The following is a 7,410-nucleotide window of genomic DNA, read 5'->3' as shown; positions in this document are numbered from 1 at the left end:
ATTTTTTTGATTGAAAGTACTGCATTCAGGAATCATACTCATGAATTCTCACTTACTTTAGCAAGTGTCCCAGTGTGACAGCAAGTAGCGATTGCTAGTATAAGGTGCACACATATATACTGTGCTCATATTTACTCTGTAACATTGATGCTATTTTTGCACGTGAAACAGGCAGATGACAAATTAATTTTTGAAAGGACTTCAAACAATACCAAGCAACTTTTTGACTTTTATATGACTATTGCAAATAGATATTTTGAATTTGAAATTTGTTTTTGCTTCTTTTCATATTCCTTATCTGTGAAGTCATAAAGTGATTTACACAGGTGCAACACTAAAGGGCACTTTTAATTCTGTCAGCTATTGCTTGAACTGTAATAAACATTTATCAAACTGCAATAACAGTAACATCTATGCCTCCAAAGTGGAATGCTTTATTATTTAGCAATAACTATTTTCATACCAGAAAAACACCACTTCATGGTCCAAAGCTGTGTGGCCTCATCCTGCCCTCAGCAGTAGTAACAGTTACTGCTTCAATGCCGCCCAGCGTTGAGATGTTTTTCTAAATGTAATAACAACAATAATTTATATTAACGTAGTGTCTTTAATGTTAAAAAAGTCCCAGTGCTTTACAGAAAGGCATACGAAAAATGGGCATTGAGTCAGGAACAGCTCGATTAGGCCATTTAGCCCCTCGAGCCTGTTCTGCCATTCAATGAGATCACGACTGATCTGTGACCTAATTCCACATACCAGCCTTTGTCCTATATCCCTTAATACCTTTGGTTAACAAAAGTCTATCAATCTCAGCATCAATTACCATTTGATGAAGAAAGTTCCAAACTTCTACTATCCTTTGCGTGTAGAAGTGTTTTCTAACTTCAGTTAGGAAAGGCCTGGCTCTAATATTTAGTCGATACCCCCAGTCCTTTACCCCTGAACCTATGGAAATAGTTTCTCTCTATTAGATTAGATTAGAGATACAGCACTGAAACAGGCCCTTCGGCCCACCGAGTCTGTGCCGAACATCAACTACCCATTTATACTAATCCTACACTAATCCCATATTCCTACCAAACATCCCCACCTGTCCCTATATTTCCCTACCACCTACCTATACTAGTGACAATTTATAATGGCCAATTTACCTATCAACCTGCAAGTATTTTGGCTTGTGGGAGGAAACCGGAGCACCCGGAGAAAACCCACGCAGACACAGGGAGAACTTGCAAACTCCACACAGGCAGTACCCAGAATCGAACCCGGGTCCCTGGAGCTGTGAGGCTGCGGTGCTAACCACTGCGCCACTGTGCCGCCCTATCTACCCTATCATTTCCCTTTAATGTCTTGGAAATGTTGATGAAATCACCCCTTAGCCTTTTAAATTCCAGGGAATAGGACTCTAGATAATGTAATCTCTCCTCATAATTTGAGCCTTGGAGTGCTGGTATCATTCTGGTAAATCTACTCAGCACTTCCTCCTAGGCCAATATATCCTCCCTATGATGAGATGCCCAGAACCGAACACAGTACTCTAGGTTTGTCTAGCCAGGGCTTTATACAGTTGTAGCATAACTTCTACTCCCTTGCATTCTAGTCCTTTAGTTATGAAGGCCAGCATTCCATTAGACCTTTTGATTATTTTCTGTACCTTTCCACAGTGAACAGGTAATTCCTTACTTCTATTTGCCACATTGAATTGCTGAATGTAAAGACAGGTTGTATGAGTTTTTTTTAAGTATCAGCTTGAAGCGATACCACCATGCTCAACACTGTGAAAGTTCTTCTGGACCAATTTCTTTCTGGGTGGGAGATCGAGGTGATTGATAGTGATAATGCAGCATGATTTTTGGGCCAGTTCATTAAAGAAATGTGCACTATTTTTGGAATAGAATAGAAATTCTACATCCCACAGCACCCACAAGTGTCAGGCTTGGCGGAAAGAACAAATAGAATGATTAAGATTATAATGAAGGAAGTAGTCAGTGAGACTGAGTGAGACCGAAATCTTAAAATACTCCTGATTTTGATGACAATTAGAGGAACTGTGTCTACAGTGCTGAACCAACTTATTTTGAAGTCATGAAAGGTCATGGAAAGCATCTCTGGAACACTTCTATGTTGCCCCAATGTCTGCTATATTAAAAGAAACCGTTGCCACCGAACCTTTTTTGGGACACCGGTGGGAAGGATTTTGAGCCTCTACCGGGGCCAGGAATGGAGTGGGGGGGAGGGGGCACTGCGGGAGCTAAAAATAGCCCAACCTGTTGGCATGCTGGTTCCCTGGCTCCCGCACCATTTTCGAGTCAGCCTCTAGGTCCCCACAGGTGGCGGGGGCCAATTTATTTGCCTCCCAGGGTCAAGGTGGGTTTCAGAATTCCAAGCGGGCCTAGAGGCTCTCTCTGCCTGCCTGGGTGCAGGAGCAGCCGTAGGCTGGCCTGTCGAGGGGCTCCCACCCCACCACATTGGGGGCCTGGCTGCAAGATCCATTTTTTAATTTAAGTTTTAAAAGGTTGGAGAGAGGCCACCTCCACCTTGAAGCACTCGCTTACTTACCCTCTAATGCAGCCTGTTGCACCTTTCAAACTGGAAGGCCTCTGAGTGGCCTTCCATCTGCGCAAGCCCACCCACCGTGCTTAATTGGCTGCCAAATCCATCTCCAGGGGTGGCGCAGTGGTTAGCACCGCAGCCTCACAGCTCCAGGGACCCGGGTTCAATTTTGGGTACTGCCTGTGCGGAGTTTGCAAGTTCTCCCTGTGACCGCGTGGGTTTTCGCCGGGTGCTCCGGTTTCCTCCCACCGCCAAAGACTTGCAGGTGATAGGTAAATTGGCTATTGTAAATTGCCCCTAGTGTAGGTAGGTGGTAGGGAATATGGGATTACCGTAGGGTTGGTCGGCACAGACTGGGTGGGCCGAAGGGCCTGTTTCAGTGCTGTATCTCTAATCAAAAAAAAATAAAATAAGGGGGCGGGGTCAAAACCAGCAAATAGTCCCGACGTCTGTTTCCCGCCCCTGGAGGGAAGATCGTGCCCACCGACCATTGAAAGACCATCCCTTTTCAATTTATAAATTTTGTTAATTACTGATTAAATTCTTACCTGTATGGAAAGTTTTTTTATTTAGATTGAAAGGATGGCATGGATGTTGCTTGCTACTCTGATGGATTTTGTTCTGCCTATTCAGAAAGGAGGTACTAGAGCGCCTAAATACTTGTCTTACTAATGTCTAATGACAAGGCAGACTGATATTTAACTGGCAGAATGATGCACCCAAAACCTAAAATTGTTCTTATTTCTGCAAAAACATGAAGTCAAACAAACTAATGTTCATCAACTGTGATAATGGTTTAAACTGCGGATTCATGTTAAATGGTAAAGGTAAGATCCGATATGAAACAAAACTAAACTGGACCAGGATGAATCAATGCAATGTCAGAGACAAGGAGCTGAATTTTGGCCAGAAAGTAGGTGCAGGAGTGGAGACTCGGCGGGGGGTGGGGTGCCGAAAAATCATGACAGATGTGCTCGCCCGGAAACCCGCGTCATGATGTCGGTTCTGTATTTTTTCAGCAGCAGGAAAGCTCCAAGGCAGTGTTGCTGCCCCAACGCGGCAGCACTGTAATTTAAATTGTTGAACAGCTAGCTGTAATACATTTGCACTGAGGTGATCGTAATCTTATGGGTTGGGGGGTGGGGGGGTGGTTACATTTAGTCAAAGGTACACAGGGTTCTTGTTCCTTCTGATCCCTGGCCGTTTAAAGGTGGGGGCACCGAGGCGACGCCTCAGTGAGGCTGCAGGAAAGCAGCCATGAGGAGCATTGGATAAAGTAAGGGGTGGATACAGAGACCATTGTCAGCCTGTAGTGCTGGGCACCCTGGTTGGGTGGGGTCACTCTCTGGGGCAAAGGTAGGTGGGCTCGTTGTCGGCTGCAAGGGTCGGCTATGCACGATATCAGGTGCTGGGCTCTCTGCAAGGGTGGGCACTGAGCAGCATCAGCGTGAATTCTGAGGGGAGCAGCAAAAGAAAGATCCCAAGGCAAGTTCATCTCTGCAAGGGCAATGCTCTGGAGGGCTACTGATCAGATGGCATGGGTCTCATCACCCCGTCTTTGTGGGCCCCTATGCTGCGCAGCAGTGACTCAGAGGAAGGAAGGGCCAGGATGCAGCTGTGCCCGCTCGTGAAGCCCCAAAAGGAGAGCGGCAGCAGCCGGCCACGCCAGGAAGAGCCTACCCATGCCAGAGAATGTACTCGACTCAACTCAGCTGCCTCCAAATGTCTGAATGGCAATGTCAGTGAAGACTGAGGCTCTCCAGGGAGGCTGTCACCAACTTATGTGCAGGGGTTGCTATCCATGGGCTTCGGTGGACACCCAATGCCCGTGGCCCTGAAGATCACCATGGCACTTAGCTTTTATGTGTTTGGTTCTTTCCAGGGACCCACGGGGGACATGTGTTGGATATCCCAAGCAGCAGCCACCACTGCATCAAGGAGATAACCAATGCCCTGTTCAGGAGAGCCAGTGACTATGTACACTATGGACTGACCCTGACAGTCAGGCTGAGAGGGTCATTGGATTCAGAGCCATTCAATCCCAGGTGCAAGGTGTTATCGACTGAGTGCATGTGGCCATCAAGGATCCTATGGAGCAACAAGTGGCCTTTATCAACCGGATGGGCTTCCATTTCATCAACATTCAACTGGCCTGTGACCACCAAAAGCATTTCCTGCTGGTGTGTGCCCACTTCCCAGGAAGCAGCCATGACGCCAACATACTTCAACAGTCCCAGGTGCCACAGTTTTTCAGGACACCATCTTGCCTTCAGGGATGAATCCTTGGGGACAAGGACTACTCACTGAAGGCATGGCTTCTGATACATGTGAGGAACCCTTGCACAGAAGCAAAGGAGAGGTACAACACCTGCCACAGGTCCACATGAATGACCATCAAGCAGGCCATTGGGCTGCTGAAGATGAGATTCTGAGATTCCGGTGCTTTGATCAATCTGGTGGAGCCCTGCAGTATGGTCAGCGAAGATCTTGTGTTTCGTGGTGGTTTGGTGTGCACTAGACAATCTAGCACAGCATAGGGAGGGAAGTCTTGCATGAAGAGGACGTGATTGATCATCAGTCCTTATCCGATGAGGAGGATGTGGAGGAGGTTATTGAGTAGGCACCACTGGAATTGATTCCCTTGCACAGGAGACCAGGGCCATTCAGAGACACACAAGGGAGGCGATTTCATATATACACACTTCCTGCCACCATGATGGTCTCTCAAAGTGAACTCAATAAAGACTCACCTCACGGTATTCCGCTTGTCGTCTCCTTTCTATCTCAATTCAGTGCCTAGTGCCCAGCTTCACCACGCGCTCTGGCACATCTGAGATGCTTATCAAAGGCAGCCTGTGCCTACACCGGCACCTCATTGAGGGAGCAAGAGTGAAGGCAGCATCTCACAATTCAGGCATTAAAGAATAAGCACTTAACAACAACGAATGTGAACTCTATCTATGACACCAAAACGGCCACAATTAATACACCTGTGAAGCCCCAAGTGCATTTAGATGTTCTTCTTTTTAAGTTTTTGTGTGCTTCTACATGGACTGCTCCCTGCACTGTCAGCTGAGATGGAGTCAGGCCGCTGGTCAGGCTGCCCCTTGGCCTGTGATGATTTTGGCAGATGTCCTCTGGTTGTTTGAGGCCTGAAGTGCCCCAGCTGGCTGAGGGGTTGCTCAACAGGTGCAGGAACCTCCTCAGTCATCGCGGCTACGGGAGCTGGGCTCACTGGTGGATGGGCTGAGGAGCCGCTGTCCAATTTCAGAGCCCCCAGATGTGGTCAGCCTCTCCACCTCCATTTCAAGGCTCACTTGAACCTCTCTGCTGACCAGAGAAAGTTGAAGATCTGGAGAAGACGGGTCTCGTTCTTCTCTCGCCTTGCCACTGCTGCGTCAAGCTCATGGCCAAGGTGATGGTGTGCAGGTCTGCGCGCATTTGTGGAATCCGGCTCTCCACGATGGTTGGCAACCCTCTCAATGGTGGAAGCCATGTGCTCACATGCCTGAGACATGGCAGCACTCATGTCATGGATAGACTCCTCCATCATCCGCACATGACCTCTGGCAGCTCCGCCAAATGTTGCCTTACCCCTCTGTGCAACTCAAGAATGCCCTGTGCTGTTGACACCACAGGCTCGACATCAACCTGGGGCTCAGCATGGGGCCTGGCCACTCACAGTCCTCTGACTGTCAGAGGCCTCAGCTGTCGCAGCGTCCGTCAGGTGCTCAGGTGCATGTGTGGTACTCTCACCAGCTTGTGACCCTGAATCTAAGCCCGAATGCATATCCACTGAGGTGAAGGTATCTATACTGGTAGAAGGTGCAGAAGAATGATATGACAGTGCATTGTTTGACTGCCCCCCTCCTCCTCAGAGGGTGAGGGTGACGGCAAGGTTCCCTGTCGCAGTGGCTGCACTCGCCTCCAGGTTCAACGACCTGCATGAGTGAACACAAACGTTTGTGGGTTAGATTGTGCAGATCTCCTCATTCCAACCATGCATGATGTGGATCTCCAGAAGTGTAGTGGAGGTCACATGAACACAATCCTCACTCTCTTGTGCGGGCTCTCCAGTCTGATCATCTGCAATTGCACGGCTGCCCTGGGCCCCCACTAGCTCCAGAGCCTCCTCCTCAGCCAATGTCAGAGGATGCAGATCGGGGATCCCTCCGCCAGTCCGAGGTCTCCCTGGTGTTATGGGCCTGTTTCTCCCGCAAAGGGACATAGGAAGACTCTGCAGAAAGAGCAACAGAAGTTATGCTAGTGACAGCCCCTTGTCCTGATTGGGTTTCCTACATGGCTCCGCCCCACATCCGCTGTCAGGGGAGTTAATGGGGTTGAGCTGTGAAAGAAGGTGGGCTGTTGCCAAGAAGCAACCATGTATCCGCCTAGATGAGGCGATGCCGAACTCCCTTGTCACTGCCTTTGTGGTCACTCCCTCCTCATGTCGCGCTCCCTCCCACGTAACCAGATGCAAGCCCCAAATAGGAGAGAGATATGAAGGACTCACCTGGCGGAGTGAAGGAGGTCATTGACCCTCTTGCGATAGTGGACCCAGTTCCGGGGAGTGACCCCACAGTTGCCTTCTCTTGGAAAGAGGACCTCCTGCTTTTCCCTTGCAGTTTCGAGGAGAATCTCCAGGGAGGCATCGCTAAACTGTGGGGCCAGCCAGTGTCTTGCCTTGGACATAGCCCCAGTTCATTCCCGCTCCATCCAGGTGGGCAGCAGCAGTGCTGCAAGGGCACAAGGAATTCTAGCAACTGCAACAGCAGCAGCAGTGGTAATGCAGAGGGGTCTAGCAGATCCAGCTACAGCAACAGCTGCAACAGTGGTACAGGGGGGTCCAGGATTTAG

This window comes from Heterodontus francisci, chromosome 20, assembly GCF_036365525.1.
Source record: "Heterodontus francisci isolate sHetFra1 chromosome 20, sHetFra1.hap1, whole genome shotgun sequence".
NCBI classification, from domain to species: domain Eukaryota; kingdom Metazoa; phylum Chordata; class Chondrichthyes; order Heterodontiformes; family Heterodontidae; genus Heterodontus; species Heterodontus francisci.
This window is presented reverse-complemented; position numbering follows the sequence as displayed.